Source organism: Taeniopygia guttata, chromosome 9 (assembly GCF_048771995.1).
Source record: "Taeniopygia guttata chromosome 9, bTaeGut7.mat, whole genome shotgun sequence".
NCBI lineage: Eukaryota > Metazoa > Chordata > Aves > Passeriformes > Estrildidae > Taeniopygia > Taeniopygia guttata.
This window is the reverse complement of record NC_133034.1, coordinates 2,989,893-3,000,905: the sequence shown is the minus strand read 5'-3', so window position 1 is coordinate 3,000,905 and position 11,013 is coordinate 2,989,893. Positions and strand designations below refer to the sequence as shown.

General features: G+C 42.3%; 1 protein-coding gene across 2 annotated transcripts in view; it reads right to left on the bottom strand.

Annotated features, from left to right (window-relative positions):
• Nucleotides 1-11,013, bottom strand: part of ARHGEF4 (Rho guanine nucleotide exchange factor 4) — a 222,335-nt gene that overhangs the window by 127,805 nt on the left and 83,517 nt on the right. The gene's annotated exons all lie outside the window — the stretch shown is intronic.

The window sequence follows — 11,013 nt, the reverse complement described above, 5'->3', positions numbered from 1 at the left end:
CAGTAGATGTAGAAACTCCAGTGAACACATCCTCAGATCTGGGGAGGAGGTTTTTATGAAAAACCTGGGAAGTAATTACTAGTGCCTGCATTACAGAAATGTGGCATAAATATATATAGAAAAACTGCACTTGAGTAATCAGCTATTACCCATACCAAAACTTGAACCAAAGGTGAAAAAGCTCTTAAATCTAATTTTTTCAGAAGGCTTATATCAGGAGCACTAAATGGATCAGTTATCAGACCACATCCAAATCATTGTCTCTGAGCAGAAGGATTAAAACCACTGTCAGTATTAGGAAATGGTTTTGTCACGGACAGCTGACCCTAAGACAGCCTCAGTCTTCTTTTCTTCAACAGAAGTCTGGACATTTCTCTACTTTGAAGCAGAAAATGAAGCCACAGCAAAGTGTCTTCAAAGTTTCCTGAGGTAAAAATAGTACTTGCTGTCTGTCAGCTTCAGGTTCAGCTATTGTCAGAAGTTCTACAAATGCACCCAACTGAGATACTTGGCTGATTTCAGCTTCAGTCCATTCATATCTAGAATGAGATGCCACATAAATATAGATGGCAGCCTTTAACCCTAATGCTGGATGCCTCTTTACACAGGATTTGGTGAAAGTCCTCACAAGAATGATTAGCATATTTTAAAATCTAAAAATTGAGATAATGAACAATGAAAGACTTTTCTTAAAAAAAAAAAAAAAAGGCAAAACAAAGCAAAGCAAACAAAAACAAACAAACAAAAAACCACCACAAGTGAATTGCATCCATCAAACTACAAACTAGAGCACAAGATCCTTTAGCCTGAGATGCAGGTCACATTCACCGGGGTGCTTTGTCACAGAGGAAGTGTCAATCCTCAGAGGGGAAGACAAATTGCAAATCACATCAAAGAACATTTCACAGTTTCTGATTTTAGACTCCAAAACATAGCATGTAAATTGGAAAAAGAAAGACACAAGAATTATTTCCAAATGAGAATTTCTCAATAAGAAGAATTTTTTCTCTTGGCAGAAGGAAAATAGAAATTGAATGGAGGAGGCAAGGGAGAGAATTCAGTACTTCAAAACAAGTCCAAAAATCACTTCTGAACCTGATCAAATTGCGCTGCAGTGGCAACACAAGTCACATAACCATCAGAACAATGTGTCCTTTACTGTGTGCAATCAGTGACACATGTAATTGAGGTCCTCCAATAATGGCAAATGCCAGTGTCCCCAGGACAGCAGTGAGCAGCAGTGAGCAGCACAGAGCAGCATTTCACTGTGGGAGCAGTTGGCTCACACAGCACTGAGTGCAGCAGCAGCTGCTCAGCTGTACCAGCTCTGCCTCCTCACCACTGCTCTGAACACAGACGTACAGACAGCAAGAAACTAAGATAAAAACTATTCAGGCAAGTAGAAGCAAAGTAATGAAGATGGCCAACTGTACTCAAGGATAATTATGAATTAAATTGCAAAAAAATTAGGGCAGAAATCTCTTATGCTCCATCTATAATTCCAAACATAGCTATGTCAGGATATTCATGCTGTGACCCCTCCCAAATTCATTATTTTTAATGGGTATAATACAAAATAATGCATTTAAAGCAGAAACAGAGGCCCCACAATTGCTTCCACAACTTGTGGGAAATAAGGAAACAACTTCTATGTATGAAGGGCACCAAGTAATGCCAACCAGCAGTCTTGCACTGAGCCCAGGACTGAACACAAGCCCCAGTGCTGCTGAGGATGGAACCAGTGCCAGGATGAGCCTGGCAGGGCCAAGTCTACCAGATGGAGCCTGGGATGGAGCTCCCCTGAGGAGCAAGAGGATGTGGAAGTTTCAATTTCCACCAAGTCTAGCCAAGTCCTCTGCCTAAGAGAGAGGCCTAGAGCTCACCTTTGGTAAATCTGACATTCATGAGCTCACTGAACTTCCCCTAATGCCCAGGGAAGGAATCCCTACAGGACCAACAACCTGTATTTTGTACCTTCTGCAGGTCTCTCAGTGCCTGTGGGAGCCCAGACTTTGCCCTGACCATGTGCTCTGTCACATGTGGTTTAATTTTCTCCCAACCTGTAGTGTGTGTATTTCATTAGGGTTTCTGGAACTACTTCTCATGGTGTTTTTCTGGGACTTTCCTGTAGAAATGGAGTTTAAAGGACTCAGTCAGAGCAGAAGGGGAGGTTGACATTGGACTCTGATCTAGCCCTGTGCTCCCAACACAATCACAGGCTTGGGAACTGAATATTTGTGCCGCAGTGATTCTCAGTAAGGCTGCCCATTAGACAACAGCCCCTGTGCCTTTAATTTACATGAGATTACACTGAGAATATCTAAAGACCAATTATGGCTCTTTCTTGGGAAGAATTCTTGAGAAAACCCTCATCACCCATGGACAGAGTTGCTTGTTTATACATCTCTTCAATCTCAGAGCACATAAACATTTGGAAGACAAGGGCCTGGAATAAATGTGAAAAATGAGTACTGAAATAAGGCGTTCACACTTCACAAACAATGCACAAACCACAGCAAACCTCCTCTGACTGCTTTTCTCTTGAATGTCTCTTACGATCTCTGAAATGTGGATGAAAAATAGAAATAGGAAATAGAAAAATAGAAATAGAAAAAAATAAAATAGAATAGAAAAGAAAAAGAAAACAGGATTAAATTTAAGTTACAGATCTGTCTTGCTGTTATTACATGCAGCCATATATAATCATGTCAAAATAAAGTCACCAGAAAAAAAAACCTCGTGACTTTGATGTGTGAAGACCTTTATCTCCTTAAAATAAGATACCTTCCATCCAGGTTGCCCCCATATGTGACACTTGCTCCCATGGGCCAAGTCACTCTTGTCTTCTGAACATTTTTCATTTGGTGGGAAAGTCAAGGTATCATTTTTTTCTGTAGATCAGATTTGATATTTGAATATTTTTCTCACACAATATTATATTGCAGCAATAGTGAGTTTCTCAGATATTGTATCTCCCTAATTTTCTCTGCCCAACACTTGGCAGAAGAGGTTAAACATATTGCTTCAACTCATCTTTCAATGAAGAATTTTATCCTTAATTTTCACAACCACAAAAACAATCTGACCATTTAGATGGCTTTTGCTTTTACTTGGATGCAAGTTCCCTAAGCAAGTCGGACTTGCTTTCCCACTAACTTGGACCTGACCCTACTTATCACCTCATTTCCAGCTCAAGGAACATCAGAACAGTTTTTCCCTGAAGTCAAGACAACATGAAAGCATTTTCTGTTGATATTTCTGTTGATATTTCAGGATCCAGACAATTGTTTTCTCCACAGGTGATGGTAACAACTCTTGAGATGCTATCAATATACATTTCCTAAATCTCCTTTCACACCTTGTTTGACTGAAAGGCACAGCCCAGTGTCGTGTCTTTGATCTGCAATGGGATGAGACTAAAATGCAGCTCCCCTTTATAGGTGAGAGAAAGCCACTTGTCCTCTGTGCTCAGTGCTTGCACATCAGGGAAAGGAAATGTGTAATTCCCCGGACAGGGAGGAGGATCATTCACAAGAGGTCTCATCCTGCAGAGTGCTGTGTGCTCTGAACTCTGCCACTTAAAAAGCAGGGAAGGAAAGAAAGAAAAACTAGTGAATGAAAGTGTTCCCTTCACTGCAATATAAGGTTGCTAATACAGCTGTTTCAGGTTTCAGTTATAATGTTGTGTAGGGTCACTTGTATTGGTTTGACTTTTGTCATGTATGTTTGAAAAATAATCTGAATGGAATTACTGAAATGACTGAGTCTCTGAAACTCCTCCTTAGCTTCCCAGGGATCCTCATTCAGTTAAATTCTTAATTTACCATGATATCTAAGCAGTTAATATTCTAACATGGTAGCATGAAACTCATCCAGCCTCTGTGTAATGAGAGCTGTGAAAAGCTGAGATTTTTCTACAACCATGTAGGGACTTAAGTGGCCTTGGGGTTTGAAACGTGCTGGTCACAGAACTGTTATTGTCATTATGGATATTCTGAGCTGAGGGCACAGAGGAAAAAAGCAAAGGTGTGTTCAGTACCAGGACAGAAACAGCATTTGAAATACCCAGTTTCTCCATTTTGTGACTTTGATACACCTCTGTTCTGAAAGGGACAGTCTTGGAGAGAGAGGGAGGAGTCTGGCTTCAGGGCAGGTCTCTCCAGCTGGGCTGGCAAAGGTTGCCCAAGATAATGCTACTTCTAGGATGTTACTTGGATGTTCACCAGTTGGAAGTGCCTCAAAAGATCTAAGACCATCAAGCCTTTCCAGAAGAACAGTCACAGAAATGACTTTTCATGAACTAAATTTTGTTCTTGGATTTAAAGCAAACACGGCACAAAAAGTGTTCCCTTCACACAAAGTTTTGTCACAGAGGTCAGAAGTGGTTCTGAGCAATGATTGAACTGCCATCCCAAGGAACCAATCACACCACCTCAGTCACCACAGAGCTATAACAAAAAAGCCTTGCACACGTATTTGGGGAAGAGATACATACCCAGAATTAATGGTCTCAATTTACCTACACTTTTCCACACTTAACTAAATGCAAAGCCTGTCCAGAAATCCTTAAAGCAAATTGGATGCCAGTCAGGGGTTGGATTATACATGGTAAAAAGAGACATAGACCTACCTGAGGGGAACTTTGTGTGGCAAATGAATTTGCATGTAAAGATTTAAATTATGAACAGTAAACAAAATTCTTTGGGGGAGAGCCCTCCCACATGCCCAGAGTTGTGTTTTTCAGGCTTCACATAACACAGAAGCACAGAACTTGAGAAATGCTCTTAAATTAATGATGATACAACCACCCCTCAAAAAACTGCCTCTGGGAGACAAGATGACAATGTTGGGTACAGTGCAGTAGCTGCAACCCACCCCAAATCCCTCTGCACTGATCAACCGTGGCTGGCAAAATGACCTAGCAGAGTTTCAAATTAGAAACTACACAGAAAACATCACGTCAAATAGCCACAGAAGGTCCCTGAGGCTTCAAATTAACTTCCTGATCAAATCCAGATACCCAAGCTCTTTTGTTAAATTGCCTTTATTTACTGCTGCCTTGTAAAAACAAACCTTGTTACACTTAATGAGAAAGAAGTAGATTGAAAGACATTAACTTCAAACAAAAGTTTTGTTTCTTAGTCAGCAGAAAACCCTTTTTCTGAATTGCCTGTCATTTCGGTGGATATTACAGGTGCTACAGATGTTTATAAAGAGCAAGCCAGCATGAAGAAGAGCAGATGCAGCACTGTGCCTTGATGAGGACTGCTGAGCAGGGATGCTGTTGTCAGCAGAGGTTCTGAACCTTCAGACTGATTCTGCTCTGTGCATAAATGGCAATTTGACAGGCCCTCTGAAAGGCACTAGAAATGAAAGCCTCTGCAGGTACTGGGGAAAGTGCTCTATAATCACAGAATGATGGCATTTTCCTTGCAAAACATATTCAGATTTTGGTGCAGGACACGAACATTTGCATCTTAACTGCACAAGAGGAAACAAAATTCACAGATGGATGAGAAAAGCAACTTCCCAGGAGGTTCTTGCTCCAGTGCAGATATGTATAGGCATCCAAAACTAATTTTGGCACTAAGCAGTTGGGTGACACAGATGTTTTGTTAATCATCTATGCACAGCAAAAACACTGTTTGTAGGGCTCTCAATCTAAAGTGGCAGCATTTTTATATACAGAACCTTTTATATATTAAGTCAATAAAACAACATATCTCCCTTTTCCACAAAAGATGGATTTTTCATTATTCCCTGTGGGAATCCAGGGCTTCCCTCTGGCTGCCCTGGCAGGTCTGGGACCCTGGCAGGGGTCAGGAACCCCCCTGGACAGAGCCCCCAGAGACACTGGCTGTGATCTCTGTCCATGGAAAAGAGTTTTCAATCTTACAGGATGAATTGCCAGCTCTGAGTATTTGATATGAGTAATAATTAACTGTGGCATGGGTGCAAAAGTAGAATTTTAGGATTCTAGATAAGGGGTTCAAAGAGGACAAGATGGAGGAAATTGGGTGTGCCTTGTCCTTTTTCTCCTTCTTCATGCCCTCCATGTTTCACTGTGGTGTTGGCATTTTTCTGTTGGTGCAGGCTGGGGACACACTGTCCAACGTAGGTGACAGATATTGGCACGTTATTGTAAATCCAGCACAGGTAGTTTGTGGTATTTAATGTTTGTACCATCCCACTGAGGGCAGAGCCCCACACGCTGCCCTGCAGGACAGAGCTGCGGCAGGGCAGCAGAACATGTTAGAGATAAACAGAATAAACAACCTTGAAACCAGCACAGACCAATTATGGCTTCTTCTTTGGCAACGGGGCTGACAGACAGAGACTTTCTACAATCTCAGGATCACTTAAATATCACAGATTCTGACAGTTCCCAAGAGGTGCAGTTAAAAAATCTCTCAAAGCCAGTTGTGTAGATCTGTGAGAACTTGCACTATGCTAATGACTCCTGGCATGAGGAACAACACATGGACATCCACTGCATGTCCTGCTCTAGCTGTATTTAGTGCCTTCACTGGGAAGCCTCCAAATGGTGAAGCAAGTCCAAAATCAGCAGGACTAGGTGAGCAAGGCTCTGGCAGCTACCATCACTCGAGCTGGTGGTGCCAGATGAAGACTTGGATTCAATGGCAAAACAAGGCACAGAATCAGTGAAATATCTGAACATCATAACAGCACCATAACTCCAAAACTTCTCTGTGTTCCCACCACCAGCTGGAGTGCTCTGTTTCTGCTCAGAGCCCTGACTAACCTGGCCCCAGAGGTCACCTGGGCCTCCACCACAGTGTTGTCAGACAACACTTGATCAGTGCAGGACTGCAAGCGCAGGCAAACACCCCAGGCAGGGGGGCTGCTGCACTCCACAGCTTCTCCAGTTCTGTTCAACAAGCAAATCCAGAAATAAACTTGGGAAAACTATAAAATAATTTTTATGGTGTTTTTATTAAAAAGCTACTTTTATAGCCCAAAGCCAAAAGCGGCATCTCCCCTTTGACACTGCCACTCCTGCTGACACACAGAGCTCAGCAGAAATACAAAAATGTTGGCCAAGGTGTGGGGGATTCCAGAGTGTGGGATCTGGGAGCCATCTAGAGGTGCAGAGGCGCCTGGGCAGAGCACTTTGCACAGACAAACACACACTGCCCCTAATAAACACAGGCTGCATTCCAGTGCCTCATTCAAATCCCTCAGCTTTAGTTCCAGACAGGTAGGACTACCCAGCAGATGAAGAGGTGAGGCAGTGAGGAGGCATAAAGGTTTCCTGCAGAAGATAAGTGTGCAAGGTAGGTTATTTGTACAAAATGATTGCACAACACTGAAAAGTTCATGGCTCTCTGTGTCTTGTACCTGTAGTTTATTTCTTCCATTCAATTTTACGAGCTGCAGTTTGCATCAGAAATACATTTTTTTCATCAGTGCAGCAATATGAGACATAACTATTATGAAAATATTTGTAGATTTATTCTCACAAATTGACAGATGATCTGTACCAAATGAAACCCTACATTTTAGCCACAGCACTATGTAGTGTCATTTCACTCTTGAAATGTAAAGTATCAACTGTATCAATAATTAATATTGTTACTTTTCTGAAATATAAAAAGATACTTTTTTGGCCAATATGGCAGTATAGTATGTCAAATAAAATTTGGAACACAGAGAGCTAAAATTCAGAGTCCAGCACCCCCTGCTCTAGGACACAATCTGTGACCATTGCACTGCAACACTCCCTCTGCTGGCAAATCTCAAGGGAAGATACTGCTTATTGCCTCATTGTGCTTCTGCCTTCAACACATGGAAAGCTTATATTGTTATATGCCTGGTCATCTTTTCATGAAAATTGGGATATATTTTGCTTACCTTATAAAACCAGGTCAACTTTCCTCCTCACTCACTGCCTTTCTCTATTTTTATTTTAATAGGAAAAAGCTCAGTACTGTCCCAGCAAAAGATAATCACAAGTTTATGCAGAAGATAGAGTGTAAAGATATGAGCTGCTCCCATGAAATGGGGGACTAAGTCTCAGTTTTTCTACTAAAAAGGAAATCTAACACACCTGGCCACAGGAAAGGTCATGGAACAAATGTCCATCTGCCCCTGTGATTTTTACCATGAACCTTTCTGCAAGGCAGGTGCACTTACAGGAGGCTGAAGCTGTCTGGCAGAGGCACCCCTCAGCTGTGCACAGGCCAAAAGTCCTACCTAGAAACTGTGTGAATCCTCCTCCAAAGACAGGGCCCATGCTCAGCTCTGCAGCTCAGGACATCCATCAAGCAGTGGAAGTTTGTACACTCTCTAAAAGGTCATTCTGGCCTGCTCCTCTGCACTAAATGAACACAATACCCACAGTTAGCTTCCCTTCAGAGTGTTTAAAGGCTTGGCCCCTTGAGTACTGAGTGGGAATCTGAAGGATTCCTGGTGAAAAGTAATGGAGACTTCTGCTCTAGAGGACCAGGCTGCAAGTGCTATGATGGTGTGTCCTTCCATGGTAACGCCGCTGCAACTACGTTTTTGTGACTACACTTTAGCACAAAAATATTTAACCTTTTTCAAACTCAATTCTTTCTTTTTTTTCAGAGTGCTGTTGAGAAATTATAGAAGAAATATTGACTTGAAGGAGTATAAAGACAGCAAATATTTTATAGACAGGGTAAACTCCTCTAAAGAAAAAAGCTATTGGAAAAGAAAAGACTCCACTAAAGACAAAGAGTGGCTCAAGAAATCCCAAGTGTATGTGTGCATATAGATGTAGCCACAAGACATCCACTGATATTCCCTCAGTTATCATCAATTCAGTGTTCAATAATGGGACTGCAGTGATATAGGAAGCTGAAGGTCATTAGATATATGGCTTGTTTATCTTAAAACCATGCTAACCACTCAGTCCACTTTTAGAACCAGTCTTTCTTTGTTTAGTCAAGATTTCAATCTGCAGAATTATAATTCAGAGTGTTAATTAAAAGAGGACTCTGAAGGAAAGGGCCTACATGAAGCCCAGGAAACGCAAGGCAGTGATTGATACGAAATCCTGCTTTTCTTGACTTCTTCCTGCCATCACTGGACACATCACTACAAATTACCCAAAACATTCAGCTACTGCAGCTCCCTCTTCATTATGTTGTTTGCTTTTAAACTAATGTTTCTGTGGTCATACTTGTCCTTTTTATCAGCCCTGCTGCAATATGATTACTCCAAACACCTTTCCTCTGGCACATCCTGCTGAATTCCTAGATGCTGCATGACCCAATAGTGCTGGATAAACATGGTGACAGTGTCTGCACCATGGTGTTTAATTATGTAAGATAGAGGGAGGGAAACGGGGAGAGAGAGGAAGTACTATGTTTATTAACTGGTTCAGGGTAAATGACTCGCTCTAGACATACCAGGGCACCTGCAGCAGAGCCAGTCATTCAACCACCTCAGTCCCTGCTCATTAATTTTATCTTTTAATTTCTCTGTTGGGTCTAAGCACTCTCTGAAGGTCTGAGATCTCCCCACACAGAATACTGTGTAAACAGGGGAGAAAACCTCAAGGGCAGTAAGGAAAGAGATGTGGCTAAAAGCTATGTGTATATACATCAGCTGGAGCCTCTCTGAATTGCCAGCATAAAAATGCACCTAACACAATTGAAAACTCTTTCCTATGGCATTTTAAGGTGGCATGATGTCAAAGTGGAGGCAGCAGAGAGATGAGCATCAATGGGAAAAATTAAGTAAAAAGAAAGACCAAATAGGGAGGAAAAGTATAGTACCATATTTTGCATTTCTGGGGTGGGGCTCCAAGTGAAACATGCACCCCTATCATGAGTTACCAATAACAGGAGCATTATTTTTTCATATGTCTCAGTCTAAGACATATATCATTATTGCATGTTCTTCATAGCTTTAAGTAAGAGAATTGCTAACAAAGTCAGCCTGGGGTTTGATAGTCAAATAAAGCGTTTTCCTCCTTTTGTTGTCATGTGCTTCATCTTCAGGTCGACTCCTGGTCTGAATCACTCCATGTGCATAAAACAGACAAAGTTTCCCCTCCTCAGCTGCCCCTACTGACCTTCAGCGGTTGTTTCTTACAGATATACCCTGCATTTGGCTCTGGACTCCTGCAAGTGTTACACAAACAAAAACTCAGAGAACAGGCTTAGCAGCCAAAGGCAGCTCCCAAAAATTGACAACGTGAGATCTAGAGCCAGCAGAAAAATGAAGAAGGGAAGAAGGATGATTTTCAGACATGGGACAAGAACAGGCTAGGTCCTGCTCATGAATTCAGGAAGTGAATTGAATCCAGCACAACTTTGCATCCTCATACCTTATTTGAGTTTAGCCTAGCTGGGTGACACGAGATATTCCAATGCCAACAGTCTGCTCACTCCCTTCCTCCTCTCTCCAAAGTGGTAGGGAAATCTTCTCAATGAGCTTTTCAAAGCAGAAGAGATCAAATAACATGCCACATACAAAATAACAACTTTCAAGGAAAACTTAGCTAGCAACACTGCAGAGAATGGGTTCTGAAGCTGCCTGAAGCTGTGTCATTTGCAAAGACCTTTTTTGCCCACTGTTTCCACTTCTCTCCCCACATGACAGGAAGGAAAAGGGCTGTTTGCAGGGATTTTAATCAGGCACAAGAACTGCATCAGCAGCAGGCCTGAACTGCAGCTGTAGTTTGTGGGGTCAGGGTGCTCTGGCCCTGCTCAGGGCAGAGCCCTTCCTGTGCCCATGTGGCACACTGCAGGGCAGAGCAAGCTTTGGTGGCAGCCACAGGCGGAGGCTGAAGCGTGCTGCACATGTGCATGTGGGACCCAGCCCTCCAGCTGCTGGGGCTCAGGGAGTGCCTGACATGCCTTTTTCTGATGCAGCTGCTCACTGTCCAGCTTAATGCCTGACTTCTCCTTTGATCTTGGATACCTGATTTCACCTCTGTTCCTTCTCTGTGTAACAATAGCAACACCTCCAGACCTCTGAGCTGCACTGTAATATCAGATTAAGAGGCACAAGGAATGAAAT